This window comes from Rhinatrema bivittatum, chromosome 8, assembly GCF_901001135.1.
Source record: "Rhinatrema bivittatum chromosome 8, aRhiBiv1.1, whole genome shotgun sequence".
Lineage (NCBI taxonomy): Eukaryota > Metazoa > Chordata > Amphibia > Gymnophiona > Rhinatrematidae > Rhinatrema > Rhinatrema bivittatum.
Window position 1 is genome coordinate 15,909,563 of NC_042622.1, and position 25,711 is coordinate 15,935,273.

Below are 25,711 nucleotides of genomic sequence, written 5' to 3' on the forward strand. Positions count from 1 at the left end.
AAGTCTGGAAATTGGAAAATAACCCTGGTATATAGCCCCAAAAGACTTCACATCACATCCATCTAGTTGGTGCCTCGGCCTGCGTCAAGCAAGACAAATTAGTGTCAGGTGACACGTCGATGTGCAGAGGTCTTCACCTCTTTGCGACGGACCTTCCGGTCAATCACCAGTAGGACCTGGGTGACCCTTTTAGTTAATCAGTGCGAGTGCAGGTTAGTGTGAGAGGGAGGTACCATTCCAATGCAGCCCCTCCCTTTGAGGGGGGGTCTGGAATGGCCGACCCCCTGAGAGTCTTATCTAGCAGCTCTCCACAGAGAGCTCAGGAGGCAGTCCCTTTAGGTTTGTAAAGAGTTCAGAGGTAGAGAGGAGTGTTTTTTTCCCGAGTTGTTTTTTTAGGCCCAGTCAAGAGGAGCCAGGCAAGCCTGCTGGGTGCTCCTGACCAGGGTCGGGAGGGGTTTCCTCTTCCAGTCCACTCACTGGCTGGTTAGGATTTTCCCTCTGGTCTGTTCTTCGGGTTTTAAGATTTTAAGTGGCAGGAGCCTCAATGGACACCTGGGCCTTTCTTGGACTCAAGAGATTGGGGAACCCTGTGTCTGGGATGCCCAGGGACAGAGAAGATCTACTCCTGAAGTGCTGGTGACCCGCTTATGAGGAGGAACTCTGGTATTAAATTCAGTTGGGGATAATAGAATTTGATTTCAAGATCCAGGAGGGAGCTTTGGCTGCCCCTCCTTCCTGTCTGAAGCAAGAGGGCCTGCTTGTTTCAAGGGGATCGTTCCCATCAGGGGTCCGGAAAGAAGAACTAAAAAGACTGTAAAAATCAAGGCGATCCAGAAGATCTGCTAACCGTGCGTAAGGGAAATCAACCATCATCGTGGACACCCACCCGGTGTTTGCACTACCCTTGGGGAGAGAAAGAGAAGGTTTACTAGGCTTTTACCATTTCATCAGATTGGAAGGGGTTTTTGACCAGTCTAAAGAAACCCTGCCCGCTTGGGAGCTCTGGAGCGTGGCTGTTTCCTGGCCCTGATATGTGAGGGAAGAGACTGTAAACAAGAGAATTCAGTGGTGCTGCTTTTTGTGCCATTCGTCATCAGTGCTAAAACTTCAATTTTGGACACTAAAGCAGTGACTCCTTTTACACTCACTGCACCCTCCCCAAGGGAACACAAATGACCCAAAGGAATGTGTAGAAAGGACATCCCTGTCACATTGGGCCCTGGAAGTGTTCCTTCCTCCCATCTACAAAGCATCCGGCTCTGGGAGTAAGAGGGATGGTGAGAGAGCTCGCCGGTGAGAGCTTCCAGCCCCGAAGAGAAACACATTCTTTTATGGCCCTGTCCATGCAGGATAAGCGCACCGGGGTGGGGGGGGGGGGGGTTACATCTTGTTTAGGGAACGTTCAATGCCTTGAAAGAAGAGAGTTGCTGCAGTTAATTTAACAGACAGTACGCGGTGATCGTGAGCGCCCCTCAACGTTTGTTCGCCAGTCCTGGCCTGCTGAGGGCCTGCTGAGCACCACCAATCAACCAACCCAGTAACGAGGTTATGCCCAAAGACAGGCCTCCTGCACAAGAGCGCCTTCGATGCACGGTGCAATCAGTGCTGCCCCAAGCTCCGACACAGGCCGTGTCCCGAAGAGCAAACGTGAGAATTAACACAGCCCAGTTTTATCAGATTGCTTTCAATTAATGCTAAACTTGGACCCACAAAAGCCCTCCCCAGAGGACTGGCTAGGGTTTTGTATTACAATTGCAAATTGAAATCTTTGCAGCCGAATTAATCCTCTGCACACTTCATGACAGTGTTGGATAGGAGAAAAGGGACAAGCAATTCTGTTCTGTTATTACTGTTATTATCCAATTACAGTTGGGTGACAGAGGAATGTTGCAGTAAAGTGACTTGCCCAAGGTCACACAGAGCCAATGGCAGAGGAGGTATCCGAGAGTCCAATTTAATGGCCCGCTAAGAGTGTTTATTTACAGGGACAAACGTGTTTGGAAATGTACACATCCATTAAGCGAGTGTCTGCTATTTTAAACACAGCATAAACATTGCTTTCATTTTGCACAGCACGTTTAGTAAATCATTCCGCACGTAACAGATACAATGCAACATGTGCCACAAGCGTCAGTGGCCTGACATGAAGCGTAATAAAATGGTTTCCATTGACAGCTCAGTTCTTTTACGGGGAATAGATGCAGCCGCAGTTTGCATTTCTTGATTGCCTGATGTGCTATGTTCCAAACTACCGCGTCACTGCAGCAGATCGTGGCGATTCTTTTGGTGGGAAATGTACTATAAAAAAAGTGACCCCCCCCCCCCGTCGCCTCTCCTGTGGGTGCCTGCTCCGTGACTTCCAGACCATATCTGCTGAGTGTATTGGATAAATATATATATTATTACACACTTGGGTACTGCATGGAGAAAAGAAAGCAGAAAGCTCGAGCCGTGTCCAGTGATGTCAGCCAACTGCGTGATGATTATAGAACCCATCCTCAGCTTAGCCTGCTACTCTCACTCTGCAGGAAGCAAGGCTGCAGAACTGCAGCTTCAGAAAGGATACCTGGGGCAGTAACAGGACAGCACTCCTGAGTGAATACTGCCAGGCAGGCTTGATGTGAAAACAGCAATCCATCTAACTTTATCACTGCCCTCAGCTAATGGCAATAATGGTGATGCCATTCTTCTTGGGAATCTCAGAAGATGAGCTTGCAGGAGGTGCTGAGGAGGAGGGCACTTCTCAGCCACCTGCCAGGTATGACTTGCTCATTGTTAGCAGAGAAAACAACTAAAGATAGACAAATCCTTAAAATCCTTTCCCTTTCCATTCCTTCAATAAGGTTGAATATGATGGACCGAATAAGTGAAATGTAATAATAATAATAAGAAGAAGACACACTGTATATGATGTCTGCACAGACAAAAGGTAAGCAAGGATTGGCTCAAGACAAATGTCAACGAGTAGGAAGAGAGCCAGTGTCAGAAACAAGGGAAACACAACCCTTCCAGGAAATCCATTCCCCTAAAGACTGGAACAAGGTGCATTAAGGTGAGCCGGCTGCTAGAGTGGATCTGGATTTCCAGAAAGCAATTAACAAAATCCCTCATGAAAAACCTCTTAGGAAATTAGAAAGTCACGGGATAGGGGGCAGTGTCCTTCTGTGGATTGTCAACTGGTTAAAAGATAGAAAACAGAGAGTAGGGCTGAATTGTAAATTTTCCCAATGGAGAAAGGTGAATAGTGGAGGCCCTGGGATCTGTTCTGGGACCCTGCTTTTTAATAAATTTATAAATGACCTGAAAATGGGAACAAGTGAGGTGATCACATTTGGCAATGACACAAAATTATTCAAAGTTGTTAAATCATAAGAGGATTGTGAGAAATTGCAAGAGGACATTGCAAACCTGGGAGACTGGGCATGCAAATGGCAAATGAGATTTAATGTTGACAAATGCAAGGTGATGCACATAGGGAAGAGTAACCCAAATTATAGCTACAAAATGCAAGGTTCCACATTACAAGTCATCACTCAAGAAAAGGATCCAGGTGTCATCATTGAAAATACGTTGAAATCTTCTGCTCAGTGTGCAGCAGCAGCCAAGAAAGCAAATAGAAAGCTAGGGATTATTAGGACAGGAATGGAGAATAAAACAGAGAATATCATAATACCTCTGTTGCATGTGCTGGCCGCGGCACGCCCGCGGTCAGGCCCTCTTACCCTATTCTGCCTGTTCCAGCGTCTGGCTCCACTTCCTTTGCGGCCGTGGGCCGCTGCCTTCGTTCTCGAGCCTTCCCCGGCGCTCCTGTCTCCATGGCGGACACTTGCGCTCCGCGGCGGGCCTCCCCGCGTGGTCCGTGGAGATACACCACTGTCCCGCGATGTGCTTCTCCCTAGGCGTGCGCACGCGGATTTCCTTTCCTTTTATAGGGGCTGCGGCGAGAATCCAACCCGCAGCCCCGGATGATGACATCACTGGGCTCCGGTACTTAAGGCTGGGCCCAGCCTCAATTAATCGCCTTTGCAACAGGTCTCCACACTGGACGTGTACTTCTGGACTGACTTCTGGACCTGACCTCTGCTTTGCTTTACCACCTCATTGATCTTCTCCTGGACCCAACCTCTGCTTTGCCTGACCACGCTACTGATCATCTCCTGGACCCGACCTCTGCTTTGCTTGACCACGCTACTGATCATCTCCTGGACCCGACCTCTGCTTTGCCTAACCACGCCATTGATCTTTTCCTGGACCCGACTTCTGCTTTGCCTGACCACGCTACTGATCATCTCCTGGACCCGACCTCTGCTTTGCTTGACCACGCTACTGATCATCTCCTGGACCTGACCTCTGCTTTGCCTGACAACACTACTGATCATCTCCCGGACCTGACCTCTGCTTTGCCCGACCACACTACTGATCATCTCCCGGACCTGACCTCTGCTTTGCCTGACAACACTACTGATCATCTACTGGACCTGACCTCTGCTTTGCCCGACCACACTACTGATCATCTCCTGGACCTGACCTCTGCTTTGCCTGACAACACTACTGATCATCTCCCGGACCTGACCTCTGCTTTGCCCGACCACACTACTGATCATCTCCCGGACCTGACCTCTGCTTTGCCCGACCACACTACTGATCATCTCCCGGACCTGACCTCTGCTTTGCCCGACCATGCTACTGATCATCTACTGGACCTGACCTCTGCTTTGCCCGACCATGCTACTGATCATCTCCTGGACCTGACCTCTGCTTTGCCCTACCATGCTACTGATCATCTCCTGGACCTGACCTTTGCCGTGCCATTACCTCTTACTTGCCGCCTGCCCTGAATTCAGCCTGTTCTGTGACACCTCTACAGTTTCTACTTTGGACTTGGCCTCTCAGGCTTCGGCCTGTTCTTACCCAGGTGCTCCTTGTTTGACGTTTGTTCCTATTGGCGCCCGGGTCTCCGGGACTCCGCCTCGTCCAGTACCCGCTCTCCATTACTACCATCGCTGGCCCTGGCTGACCTCCTCCTCGTGTACCAGAAGACCTTGGATGGAGGCCCTCCTAACTCCAGCCGGCCCCGGCACCCAAGGGTTCAACCTGCAGGGAATGAGGGTTGATATTGGCAAAGCTCCAGCCTGCCTCCGTCAGTCAGCCAGCTCTGCCTACTGATGGTGGGGACCCGTATGGCCTCCCCTATGGGTAGCGTCAACCCCACCTTGGCCCAAGGGTCCACCTCCTGCGCAACAGTTGCACAGGCCATGGACTTGGCGGAGCCATGTGCCCTCCAGGCTATCCCTGGTCTGGCTTCAAATGTACAAGAACAGCAACAGTTCCTTGAGGCACTGGCCTCCTCCATCGAGCGTCTTCAAGCCCAGCTTGATGCCCAATCCGGCCACTCGGTTCTAGTACCAGCTTCCAGCAACCAACAGCCGTCTCCCTCCTCTTCCAGGGCCCTGCTGGCCCTACCAGCTCCACCTCGCTTCAACGGTGACTCTAAGCTCTGCAGAGGGTTTATTAACCAATGCTATATGCAGTTTGCTCTGCAGCCATCCATCTTCCAGGATGAGCTCATGAAGGTCACCTTTATCTTATCTTGATTGGAGGGTAAGGCTTTGGCCTGGGCCTCGCCCCTGTGGGAGCGCTCATATTCGCTCCTACAAGAATTATCTCATTTTGTGACAGTCTTCCGTCAGACATTCGATGACCCAGGGTGGCACGCTGTGGCAAGTGCTAATCTTCTTCATTTGTGGCAAGGTCAACGAAGCCTGTTTGATTAAACTATAGAATTTCGTACATTAGCTTCCGAGCTTTCCTGGCAAGAAGACTGCTTTCGAGTCATCTACCTGGAGGGACTATCTCCTCAGCTAAAAGATGAACTGGCAGCTCGTGAGCTCCCATCCTCACTCGAGGACCTTATTGACCTGACTGGTCGAATCAACCATTGCCTCCAAGAGCATCATCGGGAGAATCGGTTGCCCAGAAGGCCCACCTTGGAACTCTCCCACTCGCCACCCACATGAGCCCTGCCTCTGGCAGGACTCCCTCTTTGGTTAAAGCAGAAGAGCCCATGCAGTTGGGCCATAGGCGGCTGTCCCCAGAAGAGCACCTCCAGTGGAGGCAATCAGGCCTATGTCTATATTGTGAAGCGTCAGGCCATTGTCTTCAGATTTGCCTTCCAGGAAACTTCCCAGGCCTAAGTTCAGTTGGGGTCCTGAACTATCTCTCCGGTCCCTCAGCTATCCTTACCAGTTATGTTAACCTGGGACTCCCGGTCCTTCCCTGTCCTTGCTCTGATAGATTCCGGAAATTTTATCTTCAAGGACCTAGTTCAGCTTTTGGGTATTGATACCCGTCCTCTGGAAACTTCCTTGTGTATTGCATCTATTTACGGCGAGCCATTACCCGGCCGGATCTCCTTGTTAATGGAGCCAGTTCGTCTCCTCACTGGCGCACTTCATGTTGAAGAAGTTGAATTTGTTGTCCTAGAAACATTGATTCAACTAGTGGTCCTGGGACTACCTTGGCTCCAACTTCTCTCTCCACAGTTTGACTGGGGGTCCCTTCAGCTGACTGAATGGAGCTCAGCTTGTCATCAGACTTGTTTAAAGAAAGTGGTACTGCCTCCTGCCGTTGCTCTAGCGACCACTTCCTCTGGCATTCCAGCTCCTTACGCAGACTTTGAAGATGTCTTCTCAAAACAGAAGGCTGATATCCTTCTGCCTCTTCGGAGGTTTGATTGTCCGATCGAGCTCTTGCCTGGAACTACACCCCCTCGAGGGCAGACTATCCTCCGTCACAACCGGAGACCCGAGCCATGACGGAGTATATCCCAGAGAACCTGGCTAAAGGGTTCATTTGACCATCAACTTCTCCCGCTGGAGTGGGATTTTTCTTTGTCACAAAGAAAGACGGATCCTTAAGGCTTAAATGCCATCACTCGTAAAGACAAGTATTCTCTGTCTCTGATCTCTGAACTGTTTGATCGTCTCCAAGGGGCCTCCATCTTTACTAAATTAGATTTATGCAGAGCCTACAACCTGGTATGCATACACCCTAAAGACATCTGGAAAACGGCCTTTAATACCAGGGACAGGCATTTTGAATACCTGGTAATGCCCTTCGGCCATTGTAATGCCCGGCTGTATTTCAACGAATGATCAATGAGATCTTCCGAGACCTCCTACGTTAAGGAAGTAGCGTACCTTGATGATATTCTTGTCTTTTCTAAGGAACTCGCTACACACCGTGCAGACGTTCGCATGGTCCTCCAACGTTTCCGTGAGAACCATCTTTTCGCAAAATTGGACAAGTGTCTCTTTGAACAGTCCAGTCTGCAATTTCTAGGATACATTATCTCGCAACAAAGGTTTTCCATGGACCCAGAGAAACTCAAGGGAATCCAAGACTGGTCTCGGTCTGTGGGCCTCCGAGCTTTGCAACGGTTTCTCGGATTTACAAATTACTACCGCCATTTCATTGCCAACCACTCAACTCTGGCAGCAACCCTCACAGCTATGACCGATAAGGGCTGAGACACTCGGAATTGGATTCTGGAAGCCCTTACAGCCTTTCAGCACTTAAAAGAGGCCTTCCTCGCTGGACCATGCCTTCATCACCCAGATCCGAACTGCCCCTTCCTGGTCAAAGTGGACGTCTCTGCTATTGGGGCTGGGGTGGTCCTGAGCCAGCATTTGATATCCGGGTCCCTAATCCCGTGTTCCTTCTTTTCTTGTAAGTTCTCTCCTGCGGAACAGAATTACAGTATTGGTGACCGAGAATTACTTGCTATTAAGCTGGCCTTAGAGGAATGGTGCCCCTGGTTAGAGGGCGCTCAGCACAAATTTACAATTTTCACTGATCACAAAAACCTCAAACACCTGAGTCATGCCCAGCATCTCAACGCCCATCAAGCCCGATGGGCCTTGTTCTTTTCCAGGTTTAATTTTGAACTTTGGTATCGCCCAGCAGAGAAAAATCTCCGGGCGGATGCCTTATCTCGTTCCTTTGTACCCGAAGATATCCCTGAAGAACCAAGTCACATCATCGACCCCGCTTGCATTTGTTTGTCTGCGACTCTCCCAGTCCCTGCTGCAAAAAGTGTTGTACCCCGTCGCCTCCGTGAAAGAGTTCTCCGATGGGCACATGATTCTAAGCTCGCTGGCCACCCAGGATGGGCACGAACTCTTGCTTTACTCCAGCAATTCTTCTGGTGACCCACCATGGTCTCTGCCGCCAAAGCGTACGTCGATTCCTGCAATACTTGTGCCCAACAGAAGCCCCTGGTTGGTCGACCTTGGGTCCTGCTTCAACCACTTCCTGCTCCAGAAGAGCAGTGGACACACCTTCCCACGGATTTCATTGAGGATTTGCTGCCGTCTAAGGGCCATACTGTCATATGGGTCACCATCGACAGGTTTTCAAAAATGGCCCATTTTGTTCCACTGCCTGGCCTATCTTCTGCTCCAGAATTGGCACGCCTGTTTTTCCTTCATATATTCCGTCTGCACGGCTTACCCAAGGACATAGTCTTGGACAGAGGTCCCCAGTTCGTCGCCCGCTATTGGTGCGCTCTGTGCTGCAAGTTCGGCATTAACATCAGCCTCACAACAGCTTACCATCCGCTAGCCAACGGTCAAGCCGAACATACGAACCGTTCCCTTAAGGCCTTTCTCCGTGCCTACATAAACAATCGACAGGACAACTGGGCAGAACTTCTTCCTTGGGCGGAGTTCTCCCACAACTCCCATATTGCTGCTGCCACAGGAACGTCACCATTTTCCATTGTTTATGGTAAGCAGCCACAGCCTCCACTACCTATACCGCTATCTGTACCCTCTCCAGCCGTGCAAGCCACTGTGGATGCCGTCAAGGCTCTATGGCAGGGGTCGGGAACCCATGGCTCGCGAGCCAGATATGGCTCTTTTGAGGGCTGCATCTGGCTCGCAGACAAGTGTCGCCATACTTCGCGGTTCCCCGCTGACCCAGCTGCTCCCCGGTCCTCCGCCGCCCGGGCTTAAAATGCTGTCAGCCCGGGCGGAACGCGGCAGGCCAGCTGGAGTCAGCGGCACCGGCGTGCTCTCTTCTCCTCCCCCCCCCCCCCCCGCGGCCCGGAAGAGGAAGTGGAGAGCATCGGGTGCCTGCGCGGGAAGAAGAGACCACACTAGCGTGGTCTCTTCTTCCGCGCAGGCACCCGATGCTCACCACTTCCTCTTCCGGGCCGCGGGGGGGGGGGGGAGGAGAAGAGAGCACGCCGACTGGAGTCATCCGGGTGCCTGCGCGGGAGTCATCGGGTGTCAGCCGGGTGCCAGCGCTGGAGTCATCGCGCAGGCACCCGATGCTCTCCACTTCCTCTTCCGGGCCGCGGGAAGAAGAGAGCACGCCGGTGCTCTCTTCTTCCCGCGGCCCGGAAGAGGAAGTGGAGAGCATCGGGTGCCTGCGCGGGAAGAAGACTGCAGCGCGGCTCGGAGGAAAATGAAAATCTTCAACCGCGGCCGATGGGACTCCGCCTTCGCCTCCGCGAGGGCTGAAAATGAAGGAGGTTAGCGTTGGGAGGTGGCTGCTGCTGCCGCGAGTTCCCGGGTGGGGGGGGGGAGAGTGAATGAGCGAGCAAGCATGTGTGTTTGAGATCCTGTGTGTGTGAGTGAGAGATTGCATGTATGTGAATGATTGATTGAGAGCCTGTATATGTGAAAGAGAATATGTCTGTGATTGAGATTCTGCCTGTGAGAGAGAGCATGAATGTAAGTTTACCATTGGGAACCTGTATGTGTAAGTTTGTAATTGAAAACTTGTTTGTTTGAAAGAGTATGTGTGTATGATTGAGATCCTTTGTGTGTGAGAGAGATCATGTGTATGTATGATTAAGAGCCTGTGTGTATAAGTAAGAGAGAGATCATGTGTGTCTGTGTCTGATTGACAGCTGGTTTAGGTGATGGAGCATGTGAGTATGTGATTGAGAGCCTGTGTTTAAATGAGAGAGAGAGCGCATGTGTGTCTGTGTGTGATTGAGAGCTGATTTAGGTGAGGGAGCATGTGAGTATGTGATTGAGAGCCTGTGTGTAAATGAGAGAAAGAGAGGACATGTTTGTAAGCATGTGAATGAGAGTCTTTGTGTGAGAGAAAAAGACAGCATGTATTTATGTGATTGAAAGCCTGTGTGTGTGTAAGCGTGAAAAGATAGACAGCATGTGTGTAAATGTGTAATTAAGAGCCTATATAAGTGAGAGAGAAAAAAACATGTGTATATGTGAGTGACTGAGAGCATGTGTGTATAGGTGTGTCATTGAGAGCCAGTGTGAGAGAGAGCGCTGGTATGTGACTGAGAGAGGAGAAAGTTCCAAGCAAACCACCCCGCCTCCTGCTAATTCAGAACAATCTCAGGACACCTGGATATCAAACGTTCCCAGGTATGCAGAGCAAAAAATTTTTGTATCCTTATTATTTTTCATTACTGGATCTTTGTGTCTGCTATTTTGAAATATTTTGTTGGTATCTGGAAATGTTTTATATGAGTTTTTAATTATTGGATATTCCACTCATCAGCTGTTTCGAAATATGTTCTTTTTGTTAGTACAGTTTTACTGCTGATGATTTTATATTTCTTGATTTGTTTTATAAGGATGTGTGATGTTTCTTTTTTCCTTTGTTACACTGCATACAGAGACTCTGGCTTGTTGCAGTTTCCAATTCAGTTTTTGTCTGCATGCTTCTTGTTATGCGTTTTGGTCTCTTTATTCTATGTTAGGTGAGGGACAGCACGTGATTCAGGTGAGGTTTTCTGCTGGCGTGTAGTTTCTGTGTAGGACTCTATAGCAGCCTGACTTGGTCCGTTTTCCTAATAGGAGATGTATTGGTGTCTTAAGGCCTGGTGTAATATTTTCAGAGACTTATTGTACTTTAAAAGTGTGATCTTACATAAAATGCACACATTTACTTGTATTTAGTTTTAAACATATTGTATGGCTCTCATGGAATTACATTTTAAAATATGTGGCGTTTATGGCTCTCTCAGCCAAAAAGGTTCCTGACCCCTGCTCTATGGAATCAAACGAATCTTCGCCTGCGCCAAGCCACAACCCAAGCTAAGAAGTCCGTGGACTCCCATCGACGCTCTGCTCCTGAGTTTCTTCCTGGTCAAAAAATCTGGTCAAGTACACGATACATCCGTCTCAAGATACCATCTCAAAGATTCGCACCTAGATACATTGGACCTTTTCCAGTCACCCTTCGTATTGTACCGGTTACCTACCAGCTCCGGTTGCCACCGACTCTGGGAATTCACAACACATACCACGTGTCACTTCTGAAGCCGGTAATTCTCTCTTGGCCTTCTCGTAAGGTTCCTGAACCATCTCAGCTGGTTGCTGAGTCCGACACCATGTACAAGGTCCACGAAGTCCTGGAAACAGGATGCTGGGCTTGATGGACTCTTGGTCTGACCCAGCATGGCAATTTCTTATGTTCTTATGTTCTTGATGTCCACTGTAGGGGTCGTCAGTGGGAATACCTCCTTTCCTGGGAGGGTTAAGGTCCAGAAGAAAATTCGTGGAAGCCAGCTCGAAACATCCTGGATAAAAACTGCCTCCTACAGTTTCATCGTGCCGATCCGGGTAAACCCAGACCTCCAAGGGGGGGGGGGGCTAAGGGGGGTACTGTTGCGTGTGCCGGCCGCAGCAGGCCTGCGGCCAGGCCTTCTTACCCACTTCTGCCTGTTCCAGCATCTGGCTCTACTTCCCTTGCGGCCGTGGGTCACCGCCTTCATCCTCGGGCCGTCCCCGGCGCTCCTATCTCCACGGCGGACACTTGTGCTCCGCGACGGGCCTCCCTGCGTGGTCCGTGGAGAGACACCGCTGTTCTGTGCCACGCTTCTCCCTAGGTGCGCATTTCCTTTCCTTTTAAAGGGGCCATGATGGGAATCCAACTGCGGACCCAGATGATGACGTCACTGGGCTCCGGTACTTACTAACTGGACCCAGCCTCAGTTAATCGCCTTTGCAACAGGTCTCCATGCTGGACATGTACTTTGTTGCCTCCTCTGGTGATTTCTTTGTGTTCCTGGTTCCTATTCCTTCCATGTTCCTGATCCTGGTCTTGTTACTTCTCCTTGTTCCTGTGCCTTATGTTTGCTCTACTTGATTTACGGACTGACTTCTAGACCCGACCTCTGCTTTTCCTGACCACGCCATTGATCTTCTCCTGGACCCGACCTCTGCATTGCCCGACCATGCCATTGATCTTTTCCTGGACCCGACCTCTGCTTTGCTCGGCCATGCCATTGATCTTCTCCTGGACCCAACCTCTGCATTGCCCGACCATGCCATTGATCTTCTCCTGGACCCGACCTCTGCTTTGCCTGACCAAGCCATTGATCTTCTCCTAGACCTGACCTCTGCTTTACCCGACCATGCTACTGATCATCTCCCGGACCTGACCTCTGCTTTGCCCGACCACGCTACTCCTGAACCAAACCTTTGCCTTGCCATTACCTCTTGCTTGCCACCTGCCCTGACTTCAGCCTGCTCTACGACGCCTCTACAGTTTCTATGTTGGACGTGGCCTCTCAGGCTTTGACCTGTTCTTACCCGGGCGCTCCTTGTTTGACTTTTGTTCCTATTGGTGCCCGGGTCTCTGGGACTCCGCCTCATCCAGTACCGACTCTCCATTACTACCATCGCTGGCCCCTGGCTGACCTCCTCCTCATCTACCAGAAGACCTCGGACAGAGGCCCACCTAACTCCAGCCGGCCCTGGCACCCAAGGGTTCAACCTGCAGGGAACGAGGGATGGTATTGGTGAAGTTCCAGCCGGCCTCCGTCAGTCAGCCAGCTCCACCTACCGACGGTGGTGACCCGTAGGGCCTCCCCTACGGGTAGCGTCAACCCCACCTCGGCCCAAGGGTCCACCTCCTGCGCAGCAGCCTCTGTATCGCTCCATGGTGCGACCTCATCTTGAGTACTGTGTGCAGTTCTGGTCACCGCATCTCAAGAAAGATACAGCAGAATCAGAAAATGTACAGAGAAGGGTGACCAAAATGATAAAGGAGATAGAACGGTTCCTCTAAGAAGAAAGGCAAAAGAGGTTAGGTGTCTAAAGCTTGGAGAAGAGACGGCTGAAGGGAGATATGATAGAGGTCTATAAAATCATGAGTGGAATGGAACGAGTAAATGTTAATCAGTTGTTTACTCTTTCAAAAAGTACAAAGACCAGGGGACACACACAATGAAGTTACTAAATACGTTTAAAACTAATATTGTTTTACTCAACGCATAATTTCAGCTCTGGAATTTGTCTTGTGATGAAAGCTATTAGTGAGCTATGTTTAAAAAAGGTTTGGACCAGTTCCTGGCAGAAAAGTCTATTAACCAGAAATCCACTGCATAGTTTTGGGATAAGCAGCTTGGTATCTATCTAGTCCCTTGGGATTCTGCCAAGTACCTGTAGCCTGGATTTGCCACTGTTGGAAACAGGATACTGGGCTTGATGGACCTTTGGTCTGACCCGGTATGGCATGTTCTTATGTTCTTAAGATCTTCACATTTCCTTCATCAGATACAAATCACACCAGATTCTGCTCTTGTTTTGTATATAGAAGCATTTCATTTCCATACTGTCCGTTCGTTTGGGGTTTTGTAGCCTGAATGCATGATGCTGCATTTTTTAGCATTAAATCATAGCTGCTAACTCTAGACCATTTGTCAATCTTTGCTAGATCCCGCCTCAAAGTAACACAGAAACATATAGAAACAGAAATGATAGCAGAAAAGGACCGTCTAGTCTGCCCAGCAAGTATCTGCCATGCCATGCAGGTTACTCCCCCCCCCCGTGCGGACTGCAGGAAAATATGAGGCCGGGGATTTTTTCCAAAAGCGGCCGACATTGGTTTCTATCTGACTCTCTTATGCACTTTCCCTGCAGGATGTGTTTCAACAGTTCCCATAAGCACAGCAACTCACCCTTCAGATGAACATCATGTGACCTGGAGCCTGGCAGAATTGAGCCAAACATTTTTTAACATAGATTTCACATTTTAACTAAATAACTAAGTAGTAGAACACACCCTAGACCAGAGGTGAGCAAACAGAGCTTCAGGCCCTCTTCCATCCATGTAATCGGTTCCTATCTGTCTCCAAGTCTAGTTACATCTCTCATATATATCTTGGATTCATGGTCTGATATTAAAGTATCTTGCCAACCAATCATCTCTTGAACTAGTTGCCAAATATTCTGTGAACCACACTGCCAGCCAGTGGTAGATACATACACAGTCTCTCAGACACCAACACCCACATACACTTGTTCAGACACCCACTTTGTATCTGTCTCTCTGACACAAAGGCATCCACACTTACAACACTCTTACTCTGTGTAAGGGTGTGTCATAGAGAAAGTGTGCGTAAAGGTGTCTTTCTGTGTCAGTGAGAAAGACACACACACACACACACACACTCTCTCTCTCTCTTTCTCTCTCTGTTACTCTCATTCTGTCATTGTGCTACTGCTCATATGCTCACATAGGGCCAGATTTTAAAAGCCCTGCGCCTGTAAATCCAGCTGGAACAGGGAAATCCATCGGGGCTCCCTTAGGGCCCGGCGCGCGCACAAGTGTGCCCCCCCTTGCACGCTCCAACCCCCGAGTTTATCTAATCCACTGAAAGTTAGGGTTTTTTATTTTTCTATTTTTTAATTTTTTTTGTTCAAAACAACAGTGAGAAAAGCAATATATATTGGGAAAAATATAGAAGAAACATATTAATTTAGACTTCTTAAACTTAGCTAAAGCAGGGCTCAGGAATCTGCTGGGCCCTTCAGCCAGGTCACCATGTGCTTTGAAATTATGTCTCTAACTAGATTATAGTATACCTCTAGCTGGGCAACAGTTTCAAACCACACCCAGATATCTATTAAGTACTGCTCTGTCTTACTCTCTTAACAACAGACTGGGAATAAAAACCAACAACTACCAAATATAATTCCACCTAGAAATCACATGTAAGACCCCAGCAACAAGCAATGCAGAATAAAAAACAGCAGAATAAAACACTGTCTATTGGAGAGGGTTTTTTTTATATTAATCAGCCACACACAAGACCGATAACAACACAGCACAAATATGCAATACCTATTAGGAAAACAACAATCTAGCTGCACACAAGAGCAGATTCTAAACAGTAAGAAAAGCAGTATATATTGGGAAAAATATAGAAGAAGCTATATTAATTTAGACTTTTTAAACTTAGCTAAAGCAGGACTCAGGGTGTGGTTTGAAACTGTTTTCTAATTTTTGCAGGAATCTACTCTGTTGCAGATTTTTGCATCATGTACAAAAATACAAACCTTTTCCACTCAACCAGTTTAAAACCTAGTCCTGAGGTGGCCAATTCCAGTTCTCAAGAGCCACAAACAGGCCTAGTTTTCAGGATACCCACAATGAATAAATATGAGGTTGATTTGCATACAATACAGGCAATGCATGCAAATCTACCTCATGCATATTCATGGAGGATATCCTGAAAACCAGGCCTGTTTGTGGTTCTTGAAGAACAGAGTTGGCCAACCTAGACCTAGTCAGTCATGTTAAGACCCATATAATTATCCACTACAACAGTGATATTCACTTCAGTCCTAGAGGGCTACTAACAGGTTGTGTTTTCAGGATATTCTTAATGCATATACATGAGATAGATTTGCACGCATACTGCCTCTATTGTATGCAAATCTATCTCATGCATATTCATTATAGATATCCTGAATACCTGACCTTTTTTGTGGCCCTCAAGGGCTGGGAGTGAATATTGCTGCACTACAACATCAGAAACACTGTCCCATTGGTAAGCACTAGGGCCAGTATTTCCCCCTCATGCAGGGGTTCCATTCCCAGTTGATGGAACAGTTCTCCCGCAGTAAATCCAGAATTTCCCTGCTTCTAGAAGACACCACAACTGGGATGCCCCAATCAGCATCCAGCAGATTGAAATTCCCTAGCAATAGCCTGTGATAGAGGTCTGCATATTACACCAATATAAATTACCCATAACGCTTCCTCCGTACCTCATAAACCCTGCAGTTCTGTTGCTTTAATATTATTTTTCACATATTGCATCACTCATCCCCCTTTTCTTCCTACTCTGTCTTTTCTGAATAAAATGTAGCCCATACTAACACAGTAAATGACAGTAGATAAATACCAAGTCTCCATCCAGTCTGCCCAGCAAGTCATTCAGAGATGTAACTGCTGCTTCATGCAGGTTACCCTCTCATGGCGTAACTATTTCCCACTTGCGCTTTTCCGTGACAGCCACCCCATCCAAGTTAGCCTCTTCCATGACTGCCTCTGATTTGGTGGCTGACACGGAGAGGTGGTACACGGAAAACCATGACTAGGATATAGTTATACTGGACTGCAATCTAGTCAGGAAGTGGATCCTTACCTGGTGATAAATCTCAGCATCCTTGGATCCTACTCCATAAGCTTGTTCCTTTAGAGTGAAAAAAAATTATAATTAAGAATTAGCATCACGGTCAACCAACAATACATCTAACTGGCCCTCCCATATATGAACATATTACTCCAGTCCACGAAAGATTACACTGGCTTCCAATCTCACACCGCATACAATACAAGCTTGCTATGATTACTCACTCATCTATATACAACGTACACTCCCCCCTGGATTTCTTCAATATTGAAAATCCATACCCTTTCATGGTCCCTCAGGTTGGCAAACTCAATGCTACTCAATATTCTATCTCTGAAGCTGGCCCATCTTGATGAAGCCAGAGAACGGGCCTTCTCCTTGGCAGGAAGAGTCTCCGGGAAAGAACTTTCTTTAAGAAAGCATTAATGACCCACCTCTTCAAAAATGCCTTCCCAACATGAAGCGACAACCTATTCTCCCCTACGTTACTCCCTTCCCTACTCCTCTAGTCCCCCTGAACTACCTGTAAATCTTCCCTGCGATCCCTTATGCTCATGTTATCCTATGTTTGATATTATTCATATTGTCTTAACTTCTTGACTGGCTGTGTTACTGCATTCCGGTAACTTCCATGTGTATCTGTGCTATATGATGTTTGGCTTTACCCATTTTGCTGATTCACCTAACAGTTTCTTTCATTAGCTAGTTGACATATTAGGTGTGTTATAAATGTACCCCGCTCTGAATGTAAAAAGGGCGGGCAATAAGCGCTTTTAAATAAATCAATCAATCAATCAATCAATCCATATGATAGATGGGTGGAAAACTTGGGTACATACTGCATTACTGCTCCCAGTAACGAGATGGCAGTAATTGAGTGCTTAGTTTGTTTTGCTAAACACCTTCGCCAAGTTCAGCTTTATCACCACAGGAACACTGACTCATTCATTTGAATAATTTCGGTTAATTCTCTTAAATTCTTATTTTGCAGTCAGTCACCTCCTGCTTTGCTGTACTGCACAGCAATTATAACCACGTTCAGTCCTCATTTTCAGCCGCAGTGAGTAGAGAGAAGTTCATCTTCTAAGCTACAGGTTGGCTTAAATTACTTAGATGTATTCTGCAAGCATACTGTAAGCCCTTTTCACACAACAGATTTTGTTTCTACAAGCTTTAGACAAAAGTTTGCATGAAGTCTGAAGAAAGTGGGGCGGATTTTCAGAGCCCTGCTCGCGTAAATCCGCCCAAAACCGGGCGGATTTACGCGAGCAGGGCCCTGCGCGCCGGGAAGCCTATTTTACATAGGCCTCCCGGCGCGCGCAGAGCCCCGGGACTCGCGTAAGTCCCGGGGTTCTCGGAGGGGGGCGTGTCGGGGGCGGGCCCGGTCGTCGCGGCGTTCCGGGGGCGTGTCGGCAGCGTTTTGGGGGCGGGTACGGGGGCGTGGCTACGGCCCGGGGGCGTGGCCGCGCCCTCCGTACCCGCCCCCAGGTCGCGGCCCGGTGCGCAGCAGGCCCGCTGGCGCGCGGGGATTTACGTCTCCCTCCGGGAGGCGTAAATCCCCCGACAAAGGTAAGGGGGGGGTGTAGACAGGGCCGGGCGGGTGGGTTAGGTAGGGGAAGGGAGGGTAAGGTGAGGGGAGGGCAAAGGAAAGTTCCCTCCGAGGCCGCTCCGATTTCGGAGCGGCCTTGGAGGGAACGGGGGGGAGGCAGCGCGGCTCGGCGCGCGCAGGCTATACAAAATCGATAGCCTTGCGCGCGCCGATCCAGGATTTTAGTGGATACGCGCGGCTTCGCGCGTATCTACTAAAATCCAGCGTACTTTTGCTTGAGTCTGATGCGCAAGCAAAAGTAGGCTAATCGCGCTTCTTTTAAAATCTACCCCAGTATGTGCAAATCATTCCTTTTCCATGTGAGATCTTCCTAGTAAGAACATAAGAACTTATCATACTGGGTCAGACTGAGGGTCCATCAAGCCCAGCACCCTGTTTCCAACAGTGGTCAATCCAGGTCACAAGTACCTGTCAGGATCCCATACAGTAAATAGATCCCAATGCTGCTATCGTGCAGTGATAAATTGTGGCTAATCGCAGGGAGGATAACTTTAAAACAATTGTGTGCGAGCCTATTTGCATGTACAAATGGGTTTGCATGCTCACCAGCATGTATTTTATATCATGCGCACAAATGCATGTGCACAGTCTAAATAAGTGCCACTTTAATGTGAATGTTGCATGTGGACTTTTGCCTACATTTGCACATGGTTTCGCAGTGTATGTGCAAATTTGCTCATACTGTCCACATGCACGCTTCTGTGTCGTGCAACACCCAGGGGTGCGGTCTAGCAGAAATGCCGGCACCTACATGCCAGCCCAACTTCACTGCCAGGGATGTCGCCCGCTTGGCGTCCCTACTGGTGGAGCATGAGGTGGACCTATTCCTCATTCCCAGGGTGCACAAGCAGGCCTGGTGTTTGATCAGGATCTTATTCAACTCTAGAGCAGCATACCCATGTGGAGTAAGTAGAATGTGGATAGTAGGAATAGGGTCGGGTCAGGATGTGCAAAGGGGGTCACTAGGGGTCTCTAGAGGTATGGAGGTGAGGGCAGGTTCAGATTTGTATGGGGGGTCACTAGGAGGTCTCTAGAGGTATGGAGGTGAGGGCAGGTTCAGATTCATATGGGGGTCACTAGGAGGTCTCTAGAGGTATGGAGGTGAGGGCAGCTTCAGATTTGTATGGGGGGGTCACTAGAGGTCTCTAGAGGTATGGAGGTGAGGGCAGGTTCAGATTTGTATGGGGGGTCACTAGGAGGTCTCTAGAGGTATGGAGGTGAGGGCAGGTTCAGATTCATATGGGGGTCACTAGGAGGTCTCTAGAGGTATGGAGGTGAGGGCAGGTTCAGATTCATATGGGGGTCACTAGGAGGTCTCTAGAGGTATGGAGGTGAGGGCAGCTTCAGATTTGTATGGGGGGGTCACTAGAGGTCTCTAGAGGTATGGAGGTGAGGGCAGCTTCAGATTTGCATGGGGGTCACTAGAGGTCTCTAGAGGTGAGGAGGTGGGGGCAGGTTCTGGTTTACATGGGGGTCAATAGGGGGGGTGCTCTAGGGGCATGTGAGTGGGGGACAGGTTCAGAATCCAAATATAATAGGAAGTTGGGGGAATTCTAATTCTCCAATTTAACAGATGGTTTGTTGTCTAGGTGAGCAGAAGAGAGCCATTTGGCTAGTCTAAAAGTTATTTTCGGCCTGGCAATTTCCGCCTGCTCCTCTGGGCTTCCAGCTCAATGGGAACCAGCTCCTGTTGGGCTATGATGCCACCTGCCTTTATTCAGAACTACCCAGGGGATCTCCTTTTATTTCATTTCCTCCTGACTCCACTCTAACCCAGCTGAGGACTGTTGCAGCCTTCGCCTCGTAGACACATTTAAGGAACCCTGCTAATATGGACCTTAATTGTGTCTACGAGGCAAAGGCTGTTGAATTATATCTGAGACTCTGTCTCCCGAGGCAGCATATCTGCCCTGGCCAGCCTGGGGAGCAATAACCCAGGTCCTCCACATGACAGCCTCCAGACTGACCCCTCTCCCCAGAAAGAGTGTTAGGGCCAAAATGGGTTGTGAGGTAGCTTTCCTTGGACAGGGCTTCCTGATGTGTCTGGGACCATGCATTTTGAGCTTCTGCAGGAGAAAAATGATGTCAGCTTACCCAGCCATTTGCAGGGACTCGGATACACTACTGTTCCTGTGCTACTACTGAAATATAAAACAAATTCCCCGATTAACCTCAGGGATCTGTCTTCAGACCAATCTGACACAGGATCCACTTGAATATAACACACATTGTCCAATCACTTGATAGGATAAGAAGGTAGCTTGCATTTTGGGCATAAGAGAATCTCCTGGACTAAGGTCTTTGAATTCGCTATCAGAATTTAGTTATGGGGGTGTATCTAGCCTTTTCTTTACTTGATTTTGATATTCTGCCTTGTATGGGCATCCTGAAATGGATTTCAATAAACATTGAAATATCAGATAAGGATCCAAATATAATGCAAAAAATAAAAAAAATAAAGAAATTGAAACAAAAAATACCTTAATAACACAAATACCATACAATTAAAATTTGAAAAACAGCAGATTTATCCAATATTCAGAGTAAACAAAGTATTTACCTTGGAAAGGCCTGCATGAATAGCCAAGCCTTCAACCTTCATCTAAAGCAGCGGTTCTCAACCTATGGGTCGCGACCCCGGCGGGGGTCGAACGCCCAAAACACAGGGGTCGCCTTGTGTCGCGCGCTCCCGGTCTCTCCCGCTGCCGTTGCCGCCGGGCTGTCAGCACGTTCAAGCCCAGCGGGAACGGCAGCGGCGCTAGAAGAAGCTGTGCACCCATGGCTGGGCCTTTTCTTCTTCCTGCGCCTGCCCCCCCCTCCCGTGACCCGGAACAGGAAGTGAATCGCGGTGCACGGGAAGGAGAGAGAGCCGCGCGAAAAAGTAGCAGCAGCGGCTGCAGCATCGGTCCTCGAGCAATAGAAGCAGCCGGTAATGGAGAAAGGAGACAGCAGCATGAGCCTCCCGCGGCCGATGGGATTCTTCTTTCTTGGCCAGCGGAGGCTGCTGCAGCTCCCATTTGTGCTCGGGGGGGGGGGGGGGGGGGGAAGGAAGTGAGTGAGAGAAAGAGAGAGAAGCAGCCAGCCAGCCTGTGTGATTGACTGGTCAGAGAGCTGATGTGTGTGTGTATGTGAGAGACAATGAAAGTGATTGCTCAGGGAGATGACTGATGTGTATGTGAGAGTGTGAGACATTAGTCAGGGAGGTGACTGATGTGTGTGTGTGAGAGAGAGAAAAAGCATGGAAGTGAGAAGTCTGGGTATGTGAGAAAGCATGGGCGTAAGAAGCCTGGTGTTGTGGGGGTGAAAGAAAGCATGGGAGTGAGAAACCTGGGTGAGTGTGCATGCATGAGAGAGAGAGACTGCTTGGTAAGGTGATGGTGCGTGTGAGAGAAAAAGACTGGTGTGTGTGTGTGTGTGAATATGAGAGAATGTGATTCAGGGAATGAGAAGCCTGTGCACGTGGAGAGAACAAGCATGGGAGTGAGAGACTGGTGAGTGAGTGAGTGAGTGTGTGTGTGTGTGTGTGAGAGAGAGAGACAGAGAAAGTGATTATGAGAGTGAGAAGCCCATATATGTAAGTAGAACACGGGAGTGGGAAGCCTGTGTGTGTGTGTGTGTATGGCATGAGAGAAACTGTTCAGGAAGGTGACTGGTGTGTGTGTGTGTGTGAGAAAGTGATTATGAGAGTGAGAAGCCCGTATATGTAAGTAGAACACGGGAGTGGGAAGCCTGTGTGTGTGTGTGTGTATGGCATGAGAGAAACTGTTCAGGAAGGTGACTGGTGTGTGTGTGCCAAAGACTGTTTGGGAGATGATTGGTGTGTGAGAGACAGAAACTGGTCATGGGGGCATGACTGGTATGGTGTGTGTGTGTGAGAGACATGGGCACTAAGGAAGAGGACCATAAGTATAGAGCTTAGCTTCTACTGCTGCTTTTGGTGAGTGCCACGGCCTGCAGGGAAGGGGAGTAGGAGAGCTGCTGGAGGGGGTAAGTAAAGGTGGCTTTTTAAGTTTATTTTTCTTGACTGCCATTTTAATTGTGTGATGTCTGCTTTTTTGAAATATTTTATTGGTGTTTGGAGAATGTTTAATAGTTTTTATGAGTTTTTAATTGTTGGATGTTCATAGCTGTTTTGAAACATTTATTCTGCTTATTAGTATAGTTTTACAATTATTTCTGTGTGGGGATATATAGCTGCTTGCTAGTTCTGTTTTCCTAATAAGAGGTGTATTGGTTTTTAGGACCTGATTTAATATTTGTAGTGTTGCCTTTTCATAGATAGGGTTGCTCCTGTTTGAGTGTATTCCATAATACAGGTGTAACTGTGTGCGGATTAGTTTATGTGCATTACTACAGATCCTGGGAGTATGTTAGGTCGGTTCTGTGTCTGTTACCGAGATGAGATATTTTGCTAGCATGTAAGCGTTTGTATCGGTCTTATTTGTTGTGTTTTCTCAGAGGACATGCATTGGTGGTAAACTGCTGTCTTTTCATAAGTAGGGCTATTGAGCCTGGAAATAGAAGGAGTTTGAGTTGCTGTTACTGAGATGTCACTAGAAACAGAATATCTTTTTTGTAGGGTGAGTTGTATGGGGAATGTCATAATTCTGCTTTACATCCATTATTGTGGGTCAGGGGGGTTCCTGTGGATACAAACTGTACTTTTACATCTAGCCCTGTGACGATCATGGGTCAGTGTGCCATGCATGTGAGAACCTATGGTGAGTTGAGTTACATTCACATTATAAATGTCATAATTAAATGATAAGTGTGCACTAAAATCCAACCCCATCCATAACCCCGCCCCCATATGACCAAAGCCCCGCCCTCACCCCACCCTCACGGGGCGAGGGCGGGGCGAGGGGTCACCGCAACATGAGGAACTGTATTGCGGGGTCACGGCATTAGAAAGGTTGAGAACCACTGATCTAAAGGCTGAGCCTTTAGAGCCTGTGAGCGGATATCTAGAGGAAGAGCAAGATGCACAAAAGCAGAGCAATGAGTGCACTCCTACGTGATCACAGATGGTGGTGGGACCTGTAATAATCCTTGTTACGGGAACTGTAGTGATCATATGGACCATCATGCACCAGGAGATCAAAAAAGTGCTCAGGTCCAGTGTGGCTTAGACGAATAGAGAGAACCTTATATCAGATCCAAGTAACCATTGAAGCTCTTCCAGAACTGGAATAATAAGGTATTTGTGGTCCACATTCAGAGGCATTTAGCTGGATTTTATTTATTCAATCTTATATACTGGCTTTCAAGTTCATTTCAAGGCGGTTTACATTGATTGAAGTTGCAGTAGCAACCTTCAAACACATATATACTAAAAACAAAACATGGTACATGACTAAAATACATTAAAACCAAAAGCTAGCTGACTAAAAATATATTAAACTAAACCCTTTCAAATCCCAACAATTCTGCCACATCTTCCCAGGTACCCCCCTTCCCTCCACCCATCCATCTACCCTCCTCCCCTCCACCCACCCATCTCCCCTCCTTCCCTCTTAGACTCTCCTCCTCACAAGTTGTGCTTTCTACTTCAGAGATCCCTCAGAAAGGGTAAGTAGGGGGTCACAGGGATGTGGGGTGCAGGGCCACTTTTTTTGTTTGCTAAAAGCATGCCTTATTTGCCAAACTGAAAATATCTGAATAATTTCTGGATATTTTTTGGATGGATCGATGTTTCAATTTGGTTCCAACGAACTAAACTGAAAATCGACTTGCTTGCCATGTTTTTACCCATTTAGATAAATATAATGACACCCATCACCGAATTGTTTTTCATTTACTGAGGGTACAGATTAGCTTACACAGTAAATCTTCTAGCCGGAAGTGCATTTGGGGATTAGTGCCTTCACTTTAGCATGGTTTACGGCATCTAACCAAAGAAAGCAGCTTTCTAAATCACTATTATATGCTGGGGATTTACCGTTCTCCAGACCTCTGCTGGTAACATAGAAATGACCAAGTGGTCCATCCAGTCTGTCCAGCAAGCTTATGGTGGCATCAGCTGCACCATACAAGTTACCCCTAGATTCTTCCAAATACTATAATATCACATGGATAATGCCCGTAATAAGAAAAAGAAGTGTATTTATGGTAATTTCAGAACTACTACATGTAGCTACTGCTGAGTGAGAAAGAGAGAGAGAGAGAGAGTGAGAGAGAGAACCTCTTTATAGAGTCTTCATAGTAGTCAACTATTTATATCACTGTAGGAGGGCTTATAGGAGGGCCAGCTAACAGCTGGAGGTGAGGTGGTGGTTTAGGGTTTAGGGCCCAGTTTTACATGCAGAGAGAGACGTACAAACAGAACTGTACCCTCGCTGAAGATTTGATATCATTTCTACTATGTTCTTTCGCTAGAAATCTCATCTTTCTGAGACTTTCCTCACTCCAAATGACGTCAAATCTTCACCGAGGGTACAGTTCTGTTCGTACGTCTCACTCTGCTTGTAAAACTGGGCCATAAACCTCTCCTCATAAGTCATTTGGTGGAGACACCCCCCCCCCCCCCCCAGCATTTTTGTCAACCTTCTCTGAACCGCCTGCATCCTATCTTGGTCCCTTTTGAGATACGGTATCCACAATACTTCAGGTGAGGCCTCACCAAGGACCTGTACAAGGGGATTATCAGCTCCTTTTTCTTATCTATGTCAGATGATCTTCTGTTTTGAATGTTTGAATGTGAACCATTGTGATCTACACAAAGATATTGAATAGGACCGGGCCCAACACCGATCCTTGCGCACTCTGCTTAATACCGCTCTCTCTTCAGAGTAGGTTCCATTTACCATCACACACTGTCTTCTATCCGTCAACCAGTTTTTAATCCACGCCACCACTTTGGCGCTCACTCCCAAGCTTCTCATTTTATTCACAAGCCTCCTATGCGGGACTGTATCAAAAGCTTTGCTGAAATCCAAGTAGACCACATTGAGCGCTCTTCCTCGATCCAATTCCCTAGTCACCCAATCAAAAATGTCAATCAGATTTATCTGAGAGGACCTTCTCCTGATGAATCCATGCTGCCTCAGGTCCAGCAATGCTCCTGACTGTAGATAGTTCACTATCCTTTCCTTCAGCAGGGTCTCCATTACTTTTCCCACCACCGAGGTGAGGTTAACCGGCCTGTGGTTTCCAGCCTCCTCTCTGCTCCCACTATTGTGAAGCGGGACCACCACCGCTCTTCTCCAATCCCGCGGCACCGCTCCCATTTCCAGGGATCTATTGAACAGGTCCTGCAGGGGACTCGCCAGCACATCTCTGAGCTCCCTCAGTATCCTGGGATGAACCTCATCCTGCCCCATGGCTTTGTCCACTTTCAGATTTCTTAGCTCTTCCCATACATTCTCTTCTGTAAACTGAGTTTCATCTACTCCACCCCTCTCCAATGTCTTGTTAATTAGCGACGGTCTTTCTCCAGCATATTCTTTAGTGAACACCGAACTGAAGTATTAGTTTAATATTTCTGCCATTTCTTCATCTGTTTCCACCCATTGATCCTTGTCACCTTTCAATTTCACTATACCTCTTTGGACCTTTCTCTTTTCGCTGATGTATCTGAAAAATGTTTTGTCCCCTCTGTTTATTTCTCTGGCAAGCCTTTCTTCCACTTGACTTTTTGCTTTCTTGATTACTTTCTTCGTTTCCTTCAGTTTCACCAGATATTCTTCCCTGTG